Genomic DNA, 13,998 nt, shown 5'->3' with positions numbered 1-13,998 from the left:
CAGAAAGCAAATTAGACTCTGTAGTGGATACCATTAAACTGGTAACTGAGATTTAATATCATCCCAGTTCATCTGCAGTTCTGGGGCAAAGTTGGTTACATGTCAAGCCTGTGTGGATCTACTTTTCAGGCTTCAGAGGTTGGCAAAATACATACTATTGGGAGGGTTCACAACTGTATATTAAAGAATTTAGAGTAGCGCAGGGAAAGAACCGCACTCACACAGCATCCTGTACTCTGGGATCTCGTTATTTCATACATGCAAACAGACTTCCTGAACAGCTCGCCCTGGAGATAGGAAAGATAGAAATTATAGACACATTACAACAAAGCATTATTATGGCACAATGAAATCAAGGGGGTTCTAATGCCAATGCAAACAGTAAAGGGGATAGGGCAGCCTTGGTGCGTTCCCCTTTCCAATGCAAAGGGTTCAGAAATGGGTCCATTGACCAACACCCTGGCCACGGGTTTAGTATATAACACTTTTATATATTCTAAGATTTTGCAACCAAAACCACACCGGGTCAATGTTGGGAATAGGAATTCCCAGGAAACCATATCAAAGGCTTTTTGAGCTTCTAATGAGACTGCCACTGTGGAGACCTCAGAAGAGATACGGGACATTAATTAAATAGTCTGCATATATGAAGCACCGCTGATCTACCTGGAATGAAACCCGCTCGGTCTTGATTAACCACGTGTGGCATCCGAGGAAGCAGTCTCTTATCAATAATTTGTGCAAATATTTTGGTGTCTACATTAATAAGTGAGAGCGGTCAATATAATCCACAGACTTCACTCGTTTTCCCAGGTTTCAAGAGTAACATTATAGTCGTTTTCCGCAGTGTAGTGGATAGTTGTGCATTCTGGAGGGACTCCTGCCAAACGCTCAGCAAGTACAGAGCAAGCGCTGCACCAAATTCTTTGTAAAGTTCAGCCCCAAGGCCATCTCTGCCTGGCGCTTTATTTCTGGGCAACTCAGCTATTACCTTTACAATTTGCTCTATTTTAAATGTGTTATTAATTTGATCTCTCTCTGCTCTCAATATTTTTGATATAGGAATCTCGTCCAATAATATATATATATATATATACATATGTCTTTTTCCCTGTTAACACCCTTTGCATGGTATAGGCTAGCGTAGAATTCCCTGAAAGTAGCCTTTATCTCTGTGTCGGTGTGTCCTATTGTCTCCTCTTCACCCTCTCTAGCCCCATCAGACATGATAGCACCCTGCCCGAGTGCTCTTCCTCGTCATATGTCCTAACCGCCATGGGATTTGCAAAGTAGTTAATTTCCCTTTCCACGTGTTCCCTGAATTGATCTAATTTTGCCTTTAAATCCACCAGCAAGGACTGTTTTGGCGTAGATGCAAACTCGGATCCCAAGGTTTTGAGCTTGGTCTCGTAGGTTGCAATGTCCTTCCTAATGGTTTTGAGCACTCCCATTTCAGTTGACACGGCAATGCCTCTTATGTAGGCCTTAAAGGCCTGCCCTACTGTCCCCATTGACAACATACCATTGTCATTGTGTTTCAAGTACTTGCATATATGACCCCGCATGCTGGCTTTAAACACTGGATCCCGCAGTGCTGCCGGCTAAAACCCACACCTTGCACCCAGTCTGCTCCTCCAATTGCTAATCTTATGGGTGAATGGTTTGAACAGGTGCGCATTAGAATCTCAATGTTACATGCTAGTCTCACTAGGTGCAATGCTAGTATCACCAGGTCTATTCTTGAGGCCATATCATGGACAGAAAAGTAATATGTGTATTCTCGTGCCATCAGGTATATTGTTCGTCACACGCCCCATGTCTTTAATTATGAAGCACACTGTCTTGGAGAGTGGTCTAAGTGCTGTACCAGTACAGTACTCGTGCAGATCTAATATGGCGGTTATGTACCTTCCCCATATAGTCAGTATTTGCGGGTATGTCTCAATCACGGAAAGCAATGTGTCACAAAAAAACAGGGTCATCCACATTTGGTCCATATGTGTTTACCAACAATATTTCAGTGGCCAGTATAGTACAGTGTGTGATGGCATGCCTTCCCTCTGGGTCAATGTGCTAGTCCAGGAGCTTACATTTCAGCAATGTGTCTCCTGGAGGAGGAGGGTATTAACTCTATGGGCCTCATTACACGGAAGGCGGTAATCCAGGGTGCTATTAGCACCCTGGACCATGCCGGTAAATTACCGGCACCGCCTTGGCGGAAAGGGGATTTACCGCCCCATTCCAAGGTTGGAGGGGCGGTAAATCCCCTTTCCGCCATTGCCCTTCCCCATTCCCATTTCTGCCCCATAGGGCTCTATGGGAATGGGGAAGGCGCTAATTACGGCACCGCAATTTTGCGGTGCCGTAATTAGCTCCGAGGTCCCTTAGCGGGTTGGTACTTAACGCCTGCAAGAAGCAGGCGTTAATTCCTCCAACCCGCAAAGGGACCTCGTAGTACGGCGGTAAGGGTTAACGGTCGCCGTTGCCATTAACGGTGACCGTTAACCCTTACCGCCGTCCGTGTAATGAGGCCCTATGTCTATTCACATAAGCCATGATCTTCCTTGATTTAGATGGGTTCCCCACGCCCCTAGGATTCTGACTCAATATACTAATAGTGGCCATTCTCCTATAGGCCATTCTCCTATAGTACACCACAGTATTCACAATGAAAATCCTTGCCATCTGCCGTAAATTGCTCCATGTATGACATATATTTTTTAAAACCTTTATTTAGAAAGTGCTAGACATTACAAGAGTAGAACATTAAGCAGCATCAATTATAGAAAATGCATTACTTCCTCAGACATCAGCAAACATTATTCAGTGATGAGAACACAGTTAACAATACATCAAGTTTGGGAAACAAAACAAATGTTGTTGGATGCACAGGGGAGGAGTAACCCGTCAGTGGTTTGATTCTCAATATCTTTTACACATGCTGGGACTGACATCAGATAACTGTGGAATGGTGGCTCTATGTCTATTGGTTTGCAGTTTATTGGCTGTAGTGAGGACCGACGTTCCTCCATGTCTGACGCCCATGTGACTGCCCTCAACCACTGGTGCAGCGTTGGGCAGGTAGGGAAGAGCCACAACAGCAATACACCACAGACAGCCAATAACATGCACAGGCTTGCCAGTTTACAGAGGCCCCCTCGTAAATGTTCCAATTGATGAAACAAACAGCTGGCTGGGTTATGGTCTAGTGTGGAGTTCAATATAGCTGACATATTGCCACAAACCCCCGACCAATATTCTTCCAGTTTCGGACAGCTCCAGAGCATGTGAAGATACCCTGCTTAGCCCCTGCAACACCTGGGGCAATAGGTGGGATGGGTGTGTGAGAAACAGTGTAGCCGAATAGGGGCGTAGTGAAACTGGTGTAATACTTTGAATAATATCAACCTGAATCTAGAGTTGAGGGACACTTCGAGGGTCTGCAGGCACATGGACTCCCAGGCTTCATCAGTAATGTGTACTTCTAAGTCTCTTCACCAGGTCTTTCTAATGGTTTACAACCTCGATCTTGCAGCAAATCATACAATCTGGCCACTACCCTGCACGTGGAGGTTCCCCTCATGTTGGTATCTAGCAGTGGTTCATCAGGTGGTTGTACCAGGAATGTAGTCCATGTTCGCTTGGCTGCTCGGCAGAGCCCAGCATATTGCTGCCCCCATAATGACTGCCTGTGAAGGGGTTCAACTAAGTCTCGAAATGTCATGAAGGAGTCCATGCTGTAAACATCCCCGATCATTGCATACCCATCTGTTGCCCAATGGTGTACATCAGTCTTGCTTACCTTATGCAGTGATGGAAAAAAATCCAGACTAATAGGCCTCTGTGGTACAGTTTGGGGATATTCCGGGTCTTCCACATTTTTCCCCATGCTAGCGTCATCGTGACTACTGGGTCATTATCTTCTCCCTCCTTATTGTATGGTGGTAATATTATTGAACGTATGTCATGGGTGCCTGAAGCATATCTTTACATTTTTAGGTGAGGGTGTTGTGCATCAGTGTCAAAACAAAAGGCTGCGTATTGTGCCTGCGCTGCAATTCAGTACCTTTCAAAGTGTGTGGTGGCTAGGCCCCTTCTTACGTAGGGTCTCGTCAGTGTATCCCATTTGGGCCGTACCGTGCCAGCATGCCACATGAAATCATTGAATGCCATTTTAAGTGCTTCAAAAGCACAGCTCCAGGCCACAGTGGTATGATGAGGAAATGGTAGAGCAGATTGGGAAGAATAAGCATCTTAAGCAGCGATGTGTCTGCTATAGTGATTAGAATTTTCACACAGGTACGCAATTTAGTATGTAGTTGGATTAGATAATCGCCATAATTATTCCCAAGTATTTTATTTCTCGTGGAGACCAAGTGAAACCCATTAGATCCGGTGGAGGCACGGTTGCGTCAGTCAGCGGGAATAGTTAAAACTTTGTGCAGTCTGGTCATGATTCCAAAGCAAAAGATGTCATGGATAATCGGTGCTAGTTGCCTAACTGGGTCACGTATAAATAGCAATGCATCTTCCGCGTATAGTGAAATAATTTCGGCTCCACGTGAGCCTGACTCCCCTCTGCGCATGTTTACTACGGATTGAGTCTGCCAACAGCTCCATTACTATGGCAAACAGCAGGAGTGATAACGGGCAGCGCTGCGGGGTTCCGCCACATATGTTGATCAGGGCAGAGAAGGTACCATTCACAAAGATTCTAGCTGTGGGCTGTGTATATAATAGTTTTATCCATGAAGTGAACTGTGACCCAAAGTTACATTTTTCTAATACAACCCACATGAATTGCCAGGACACTGAGTCAAAGGCTTTTTGGGGGTCAAGAGCAGCGGCAACCGCTTGCACCTTTGGATCTACCTACGCCAGGATGTTGAAGAGGCGTCTTAGGTTTAGTGCTGTGGACCACCCGTGGACGAATCCAGACTGGTCTGGATGGATGATGAGCTTCATGTAGGGGGCCAGGTGCAGTGCCAATACTTTGGCAAAGATTTTAACATCATAGTTTATGAGAGAGTGGGGTCTATTAGAGCTGAATTGCTCAGGGGGTTTGTCAGGTATGAGCAAGACTGTAATCACTTTCTCCCGTAATATTGGGGAGAGTATCCCTAATGTGCAGGCTTCCAACCACACAGCCAATAATTCAGGGATGAGGCGGAACTTAAAGTGTTTTTAAAATTCCATCGTTAGGCCATCTGCATGTATGACATATTTATCGTTGGATCATAATGTGCCCTCCATTTAATTTTTCGCACTTTTTCCTCTCCCAAATCCCTTCCATCCCGTCCCTTTTCCCCTCCCAATCCGGGCAACGTCATCCCAACAAACCCTTCCAAGTGAACCTCACAACAGATCCTACCATGTTAGCGTGGGGGGAAACCACTGTTGTTCCTTATGGCCTTGTCTTGTTGCCTCAGGCACCCACCTATCTTAAAGATCCTAACAAAACAATATTCAGGATATGCCCCTTGAAAACATACAAAGTGTTATTCACTGCACTATACCGTATTATGAACATTATGCGTAGTCACCGTCATCAGTGTCAATGTGAGTACAGAATCATGCAGTCCCACGAGGTATAGTGTAACTAATCTCCTTATCCATTGTTTCTACCTCCTCCCTTATCAATACTCCTTTCTCGCTCCGGGGAATAGGAATATTCGCCTCAGTGAAATTCACTGCTTCTTCTGGTATCGTAAAGAAATACAGTTTATATTTAAAATGGATCCGTAGTCTGGCCGGGAAAAGTATAGCATACTGTTGTTGAAGATATTTATGCGGCAACAATCAATACAGGGAATTATTTCCACCACAATCAAAAGCGCAACACCAATATTCCTATTATGTTGAATCTAGCACTGTCTGTGACTCACATTGAACAATGCAGATCCCTCACCCCTGTGCCATAGATAAACCAAGAATCAGTCCTGTGAGTAGAAAGAATATATATTTATTAATGAAAAGGAAAATTCTTATTCGTACAAATCAGAACACACGCCCCAATCTCTATGGCACAAAACAAAGCTTCATTTCTTCAGTGTCCCTACAAGGGAGCGGGCTGCAAAGGCCTGCGGGGCTGCGAGGTCGGCATCCTTTTGTCATTTGCCTGCGCCTCTTCTATCATGTCCGCCAGGCTAGATGTCGTCCTGTGAGACATCCACTTGACTCCTCTCTGTCCCCTGATTGGTGACTGCATCCTACAATCAATGCAGGGCCTGGTAGTTGGTAGGTGAATGTCAGACTCCATCAAAGGGCTTCCTTCAAAGGGTGAGGAATTGCCCTGTCTGGCCCTGTCCGGGAGTGGAAGAGGCCTGGATCAGTTGACTGCCAATGGCATCATCTGGGCTGACCTCCACACCACACTGTGCCAGTAAGTCACTCCCTCCTCCCACCCTCTTCACCGTTTTCCCAAACAAAATCTTCTGTGCATTTGCCTATATGTTTAAAGTCGATTCTGGCTGTGATTTTGCATTGCTGCTGTGTTAGAACTAGTTGTTTCCCCTCTGGGTGTGTTTTTGCGTTCCTGCTGTGTTAGAACTAGGCTTTTTCCCTCTTCTGTGAAGGTCGATTCTGGGTGTGTTTTTGCATTGTTGCTGTGTTAGAACTAGGCTTTTTCCTTCTTTCTAGGAACGTCGATTCTGGCTGTGTTTTTGCATTGCTGCTGTGTTTGAACTAGGCTTTTTCCCTCTTTCTAGGAAGGTCGATTCTGGGTGTGTTTATGCATTGCTGCTGTGTTAGAACAATGCGTTTTCCCTCTTCTAGGAAGGTCGATTCTGGCTGTTTTGCATTGCTGCTGTACTAAAACTAGGCTCGAAGGGTTGAACTCAGGTGTTCTCGCAGCACGCTGTCTCCCCGGCCCTCTGTCTTCCATTGTCACTGTCCTGCTTCCCCTGTGGTGTGTTACCTGCTTGAAACTCCTCTGCGCCCCCCTTCTCTGTTAACCCTCCCCCTCTGGTGCTTCCTGTGGTGCGTTGCTCTGGAATGTGCTTCTTTCTCCTCCCTCACTCTCACCTCTTGCCTCCTTGCACCCTCTGTGGGGCTCTCAATCTCTCCCATCTTCTCAAACTTCTACTCTATCTCCTATCATGTCCCTCTTACAAGGTCTGGAAGAAAACAGTTCAAGAGGGATATGCTTGTCTCCGACCCAGGCCTTTCTATCACTGATACCTACACCAGTGCTTCCTCCAGACGGACTCTCACTGACATCCCCATTGTCGTTCCCACTCCAGGCCTATTAACCTCTCATATGGTCTCTGTTCTCTCTCCTTTCTCCTCCTCTCCCATTAATAGCGGCACCTGGTGGGAGGTCCTCTTAGCCTGCGTCCAATTCTCCAAGGCCATCATCAATGTCTATCTATATTGTACTATCATGTCCAGGGCCCTCAGCCCAATCTCCTCCTTCTTGAGAGCCGTCTTCTGAATCTTATCAATGTCCTGCCTTCTCCTGCTACCCCTTTCCCCACTCTGGCTCCTCTGTCACTTCCATCCTCCTCTGCCTCCGCTCTGGCACCCACCCTTCTGACCACTACTCCACCTCCGTGTACTGCCTCTTCCCTCTCTCTGGACACTTCTCCACTTCCGCTGGGTGTACCTCACTCCTGTGTCCCACACAAGAAGTCTTAACAAGTGGCAACCTGTTCCATGTCGCTACTCTCAACTCTTGCTCTGCTGTCAAATACTCCTCTGACATCTGCCACCTCCTTGAAGACCTTGATCTGGATGTCCTCGCTGTCACCAAGACATGGTTCACAGCCAGCTCTGTCATGAGTTTGACACTCTCCTCCCTGGGGCTACAAGATCCTCTCTGAGCCCAGAACCAACCGACCCGGAGGTGGAGTGGCCCTGATCTTTCCTGCATGGGTCCCTGCTTCTGCATTCTTACGCAGGCCTATTCCTCCTTCAAATGCATATTCTGCAGGCTCTCAATCTTTCCTGGACTCTCTCTGACTGTGGCCACCGCCTACAGGCCAACTGGCCAGATCACCCTCTTCATCTCAGAAGAGGCTGACCTCTCCTCTTCTCTCCTTGCCTCTACCTCACCTGCTCCTCCTCTGAGACCTCAACATCCACCTGTTTGCTTCTAATCTCTCCTCCGGGCTCTTTCACAACCTTTGCGACTCTCTCTCCTTTTCCATTCTGCCCTCTGGTCCGACACACTCTGTTTGATACACCTTGGATGTTCTCATCTCCTCAGACATCCCCCTCTCGAACCCTCTGACTACTCCTTTCTCTTGGGCTGACTACTTTCTTCTCTCCTCCCACCTGAAACTACTTGTCTCCCAGGCAAGGCCTTCCCCAGCACTGCCACCCTCCCTCTCGGTCATTCGGCACATGAAGCGGGTGTCAGTGGCCGGCTTTGCCTGATATGATGATATGATATGATATGATATGATATGATATGATATGATATGATATGATATGGTATTTGTAACGCGCCTATACACAGGTGTTTCAAGGCGCGACGAGGCAGGGAGGGGAGGAACAAGGGGAGACAGACAACCATCCTACTAGGCCAGGTGTCATTCAGATCGCGCAAGTGCAGGGGTGGGGGAGGGGGAAAAGTGCAAGGGGAAGGGGAGGGGGGGAAGTGCAGTACAAGGTAAGTGGCGTAAAGTAATAAATAAATAGGGCCAGCTGGTGGCAAGTGCAAGGTAAGTGCAGAACAAGTGCTGGGGAAGGGGGGGGCTGTAGGGATACAGAGACAGTCCCGCAGTGCAGAGGGGTTCCAGGGCATCAGTGCAAGTGGAGAGTGGCTGGGCCCAGGGCCGAGGCCGTTTAGAGAGGTCCAGTTGCAGGATCAGTGCAGTTTCAGTGAAGAATATTAGCTGTTTAGCAGGGGAGAGGGAGAGAGAAAGCAGAAGCAAAGAGGAAGGTTTTGAGGTGCTTCCGGAACCGGAGATGGTTCTCCTCGAGTTTCAGGGAGGCAGGAAGGCTGTTCCAGAGGGAGGCCCCTGCCGCGGAGAAAGATCTACCCCCAGCTCGTTGCTTCGAGAAGCGGCTGACCCCGAGGGAGTTGGAGGCGGATGAGCGAAGGGTTCGGGAAGGAAGATATTTGGGAAGAGAGAGTTGAAGGTATTTAGGACCCAGGCCCCAGAAGGCCTTGTGGACAATGCAGAGGGTTTTGAACTTTATCCTCGCAGCCACTGGGAGCCAGTGTAGAGATTTCAGTCCTGGAGAGATACGATCCCTGGGCTTGAGGCCAAGGACAAGTCTCGCAGTTCTGTTCTGGATGAGTTGCAGAGGGCGGAGAGTGGAGGCAGGCAGATTTAGATAGAGGCTGTTACAGTAATCCAGCTTCGAGAGAACCAGGGCTCGGGAGACAGTGAGCTTCTGGGGGAAGGAGAGGAAGGGAAGAATACCTCTGAGGAGGTGCAGCTGGTAGTGTGACCTCTTGGCGACGTCAGAAATATGAGGAGAGAAGGAGAGTGTGGAGTCGAAGATGACCCCAAGGTTTTTTGCCTTGCAGGTAGGAGCAGGGAGGGGGCCAAGGGAGGCAGGCCAGAGAGCTGCAGGGAAGGAGGGAGTGGGAGTACCGATGAGTAGAATCTCAGTCTTACTGGCATTAAGGCAGAGGTCATTGGCGGCACACCATTCTTGGATAGCAGACAGACAGTCAGAGATGAGGGAAGGAGAGGGGGAGGCTGAGGGTAGCCTGAAAATGAGCTGGGTATCGTCCGCATAGCACTGGAAATTAGGGCAGAGAGCGGCGATGCGGTGGGCAAGGAGTGCCAGATACTGGTTGAACAGCCAGGGAGAGAGATTAGATCCCTGGGGGACACCACAGGTGGAGAAAAAGATGTCGGAGAGGAAGGACCCCAGTTGGACCTGGGAGGGTCGATTTGAAAGGAAAGAGGTCAGCCACGCCAGAGCCTGACCAGTGATACCCAGGTTTTCCCGGAGACGGTTGAGCAGGATGGCATGGTTGACAGTGTCAAAGGCAGAGGAGAGATCGAGCAGAATGAGAACACACAGAGTGTTGGAGTCGAGGTTCAAGAGCAGGTCTTCACGGATGTTCAGGAGAGCAGTTTCCGTGCTTCTGGCAGCTCTGAAGCCAGATTGATGGTCATGAAGACTACCAACAGATTCAGCATGGAGGTTAAGCTGGGAGATGGCCATTTTGTCAGAGGCCTCAATTTGTTCTGCTCCTCCTACTCCTACAGGTGACTCCCAATCTGACACAGCCCTCTCTAACCTGCATCTTTCCATTTCCAACACCTTGGAGATGCTTGGACCTGTCAAGAGAATCCATCTGAAGCCTACCTCCAAGTGCAACTCCTGGTATGACTCTGACCTCGCAGCCCTGAAACACAAGTGCAGGGTGGCTTAGAGGAGGTGGAGGGCTTTGGCCGCATCCTCTGACAAAATGGCCTACAACCTACTCCAAAGGCGATACTGACTCTAGTCTTCTCCAAGAAGAGGGTCCATATTCAAGTCTGCATCTCTCTGGCTTCTAACAACACGGCTGAACTCTTTCAAATCTCCAAGGAGATGGCCAATTCTGTTGCAGTCTCCACCTCTCCTGTTCCCTCCCAGTCCTTCTGTATGGCCTTGGCACCTCATTTCACCTCTAAAACTCAGGATATCCTGTTCTTGTTTTCCTCCTCCTCTCTCTCTCCCTCTAACTTTCACAGGCCCCCTTTGGCTGCCTTTCCCACTCCTCCTCCATTTTCCTTCTCTCTGCCAACACCTGACGAGGTCTCTAGACAAGTCGGTCTATGAAAGTGTCATCCAAACAGGTTCTTCCCTGATCATCCAGAACCATTAAGGACCACATTTCTACCCTCGCTCCAGCCGTGGCAGATTTCTGTGATCATTCCTTCACCACTGGATCTTTCCCCTCTCTCCTCAAGCACTCCCTTGTGCACCCACTCCTAAAAAAGCCTTCTGCCGATCCTACCTGTCCGGCAAACTATCACCGATTTCTAACCCTCCTTTCCTGGGCAAATTCTTGGAAAAGCTAGCCATCTCCCAGCTTACTCTCCACACTGAATCTGTTAGCTATCTCCATTACCATCAGTCTCGCTTCAGAGCAGCCAGAAGCACAGAAACTGCTCTCCTGAATATCCGTGAAGATCTGCTTTCAAATCTTGATTCCATCTCCCCCTCTGTCCTCATCCTCCTTACCTTTCCACTGCATTTGATACAGTCAACCACACGACCCTAATCAATCGACTCAGCAAAAACCTGGGCCTCACGAATCAGGCCTTGGTGTGGCTGACCTCCTTCCTCCTCAACCTACTCTCCCAGGTACAACTTGAGTCCTTTATCTCCTCCACCACTATCTCCTCATGTGGTGTTTGCCAGGGCTCTATCCTCTCACCCTGACTTTTCAATGTCTATCTGGCCTACCCAATCTCCACCTTCTCTTTGAACTTTCAGTGTAATGCAGATGACACTCAGCTCTCTTTCAGGTTCCCCTCAGCCTCCTCTCCTTCCTCGCTCATTCCTGACTGTCTATCCATGATTCAGGACTGGTGCACCTCCAATGATCTCTGCCTTAATGCCAGTAAGACTGAGATTCTCCTCATCGGGACCCCTGCTCCCACTTTCCCTCTTTCACTCTGGCCTCCCTCCTTGGGCCCTCTAGTTTCGCCTTCCTGTGAGGCAAAAAACCTTGATGTCATCATCTACCCCACTCTCACCTTCTCTCTGAAAATCTCCGACCTTGCCAAAAAGGCCCACTTCCAACTGCACCTCCTCAGAGATAGTCCACTTTTTTTCACCTCCCCCAGAAGCTCACTGTCTCCGGAGCCCTGGTTCTCGCCAGTCTGGACTACTGCAACAGCCTCTTTCAAATCTGCCTAACTCTACTCTTCGCCCTCTGCAACTTATCCAGAACAGTACTGCAAGGCTTATCCTTGGCCTCAAGCCCAGGGACTGCATCTCTCCAGCCCTGAAATCCATCCACTCACTCCCGGTGACTACAAGGATCAAGTGCAAGACCCTGTACATCGTCCACAAGGCCTTCTGGGGACGGGCCCCTCACTATCTCCCACTCTCTCTGTCTAAATAACTTCTCTCTAAACCCCTTTGCACAGCTACCTCCAACTCTCTGAGGGTCAGACGCTTCTCCGAATAGAGAGTGGTGGGTAGATCTCTCTCCTCTATAGGTGCCTGACCACATGAAGTTCCGGAAGTAGCTCAAAACCTTCCTTTTCTCTTTGAACTTCTCTCTCTCGCTTCCCTGCTAACTTACCTGTCTGCTGTGTTGACACGTGACCAGGCACACTCAATGTTTCACTGGGTACCAGCCCCCCCCATATCCAGTCCTCCTTGCACTGCTTCCAGGCCCGCTGCACACTTAGGGGCTGTATCTGTCCATCACAGACCCACCCCCCAGCCTCCTTGCCTTTACAATGCCTCACTGCCCAGGCTGCACTTACTCAGAGCCATGCTGCACTGATCGCACTTCTCCCTTCCCTTTCCATGCACTTTTCCCTCTCCTTTCCTCCCTGCACTTTGCGCTTTCGCACTTGCACGATCTGAATGTCACAAGGCCTTGTAAGATTGATGTCTTGTCTTCTATTTTTACCCTTTCCCTTGTCATGTCGTGCCTTGAAACACTTGTGTACAGGCACTTTATAAATATCGTATTATATCATCTCAATACCAAGAACTCACCTTTTTGGGAATAGACATTAAGATAAGATCTGAAATTAAGCCACATGTGTGTTTTCACTTTTGGTGTCTCATGTAAATAAAACACAGGTCAAATAAATAGTTCAAACCTTCTATGACACCAATGACACAGCACCTTAGAACATGACAAGATCATATGCTTGACACTCTACTATACATGAAGTTTAATTTAAATAACATGCAACACTTTTCTACTTGCACATACAATTTCCCAAATGCAGAGCTCTATATTTTTAATCTCCCTGCGCATTAGGCAATGCCTGCAGTGTTGAAGCACAACAGACTTTTAAAGCAAAACACTTTTTATATATATAGAGAACCATTCTTCCGTCACCAGAATGCAATGAAGAATCTCACTTCTATCAGGAGTCATTTTCTCACTCTCTGTAGAGAGTGTGCTTTTCAAGTCAGGGACTCAACTCTGTTTAATTTGTCAAAACACCTTTCAGCCCCAGCACAGAAACCCAGATATTCAATTTACATTCAGCACCCCTCTGCTTTCAGGCAAGGTCTGAGGAATGGTAAACAGTTAGGAATTATGTTTTAACAAGTACACCCCTTGCTTTCAGGGAATTTGAATTTTGGGGTCGCAATGAGACTTATTCACACTGGAAGCAATATTGTTGATTTCAAACTTCAACATAATCACCCCATTTTATTTGGCTATAAAGGAGTTAATTAAATTATTATTCCACAAAAATACTAAGGATCTATGTAGTCTACCTACCCAATCAATAAGGAAAGATATACATCAAACATATCCCCACAGGACTTGGTTTGGTTGGACAGGATACTTACATAAAGTCTCTCTGGGTTACTTGTTCAGGGAAAGGACATGTATCTGGTCAGATGGCCTCTCAGTCATGGATACCTCCAGCATAATTCCTCTTTTATTTGCCTCTTCTGTTATGGGTCCCAGTAGGGTTGTAGTCTTTCCCTAGTTTCCTCCAAAAAAGTGGTCAGCAGTTCCAACTCAGATAACTTCAGACAATTTGCTCCTTTTGCCAGTGTGTGTCACCTTATGAATCTATAACTGCTCCCCCACTTATCTAAATGATCAGGTGCCACCTCATTGGTAAGTGATTTGGGTTGGACATCTATTTTCCATCCCTTTACAATGATTGGTTCCTGAAGATACAAAGCATCATCCCTGTGAATTTATGACTCCACCAATCTGGCATAGCATTTTTACACATTTCAGTTTTGTACCTAAAAACTACAACATGGTGAATTTCTCTAATTTCTACATAAACCTAACTATATAAATATATTTAGACTGGTCTTATCATGCTGAACTTAATGAAATGAGTCTCATTTGGGCACGATGTTGCAGCTTCGAATGACACA

Source organism: Ambystoma mexicanum, chromosome 10 (assembly GCF_040938575.1).
Source record: "Ambystoma mexicanum isolate Mex_15411 chromosome 10, UKY_AmexF1_1, whole genome shotgun sequence".
In the NCBI taxonomy this organism is placed as follows: domain Eukaryota; kingdom Metazoa; phylum Chordata; class Amphibia; order Caudata; family Ambystomatidae; genus Ambystoma; species Ambystoma mexicanum.
Note: the sequence above shows the minus strand (reverse complement) of the source record.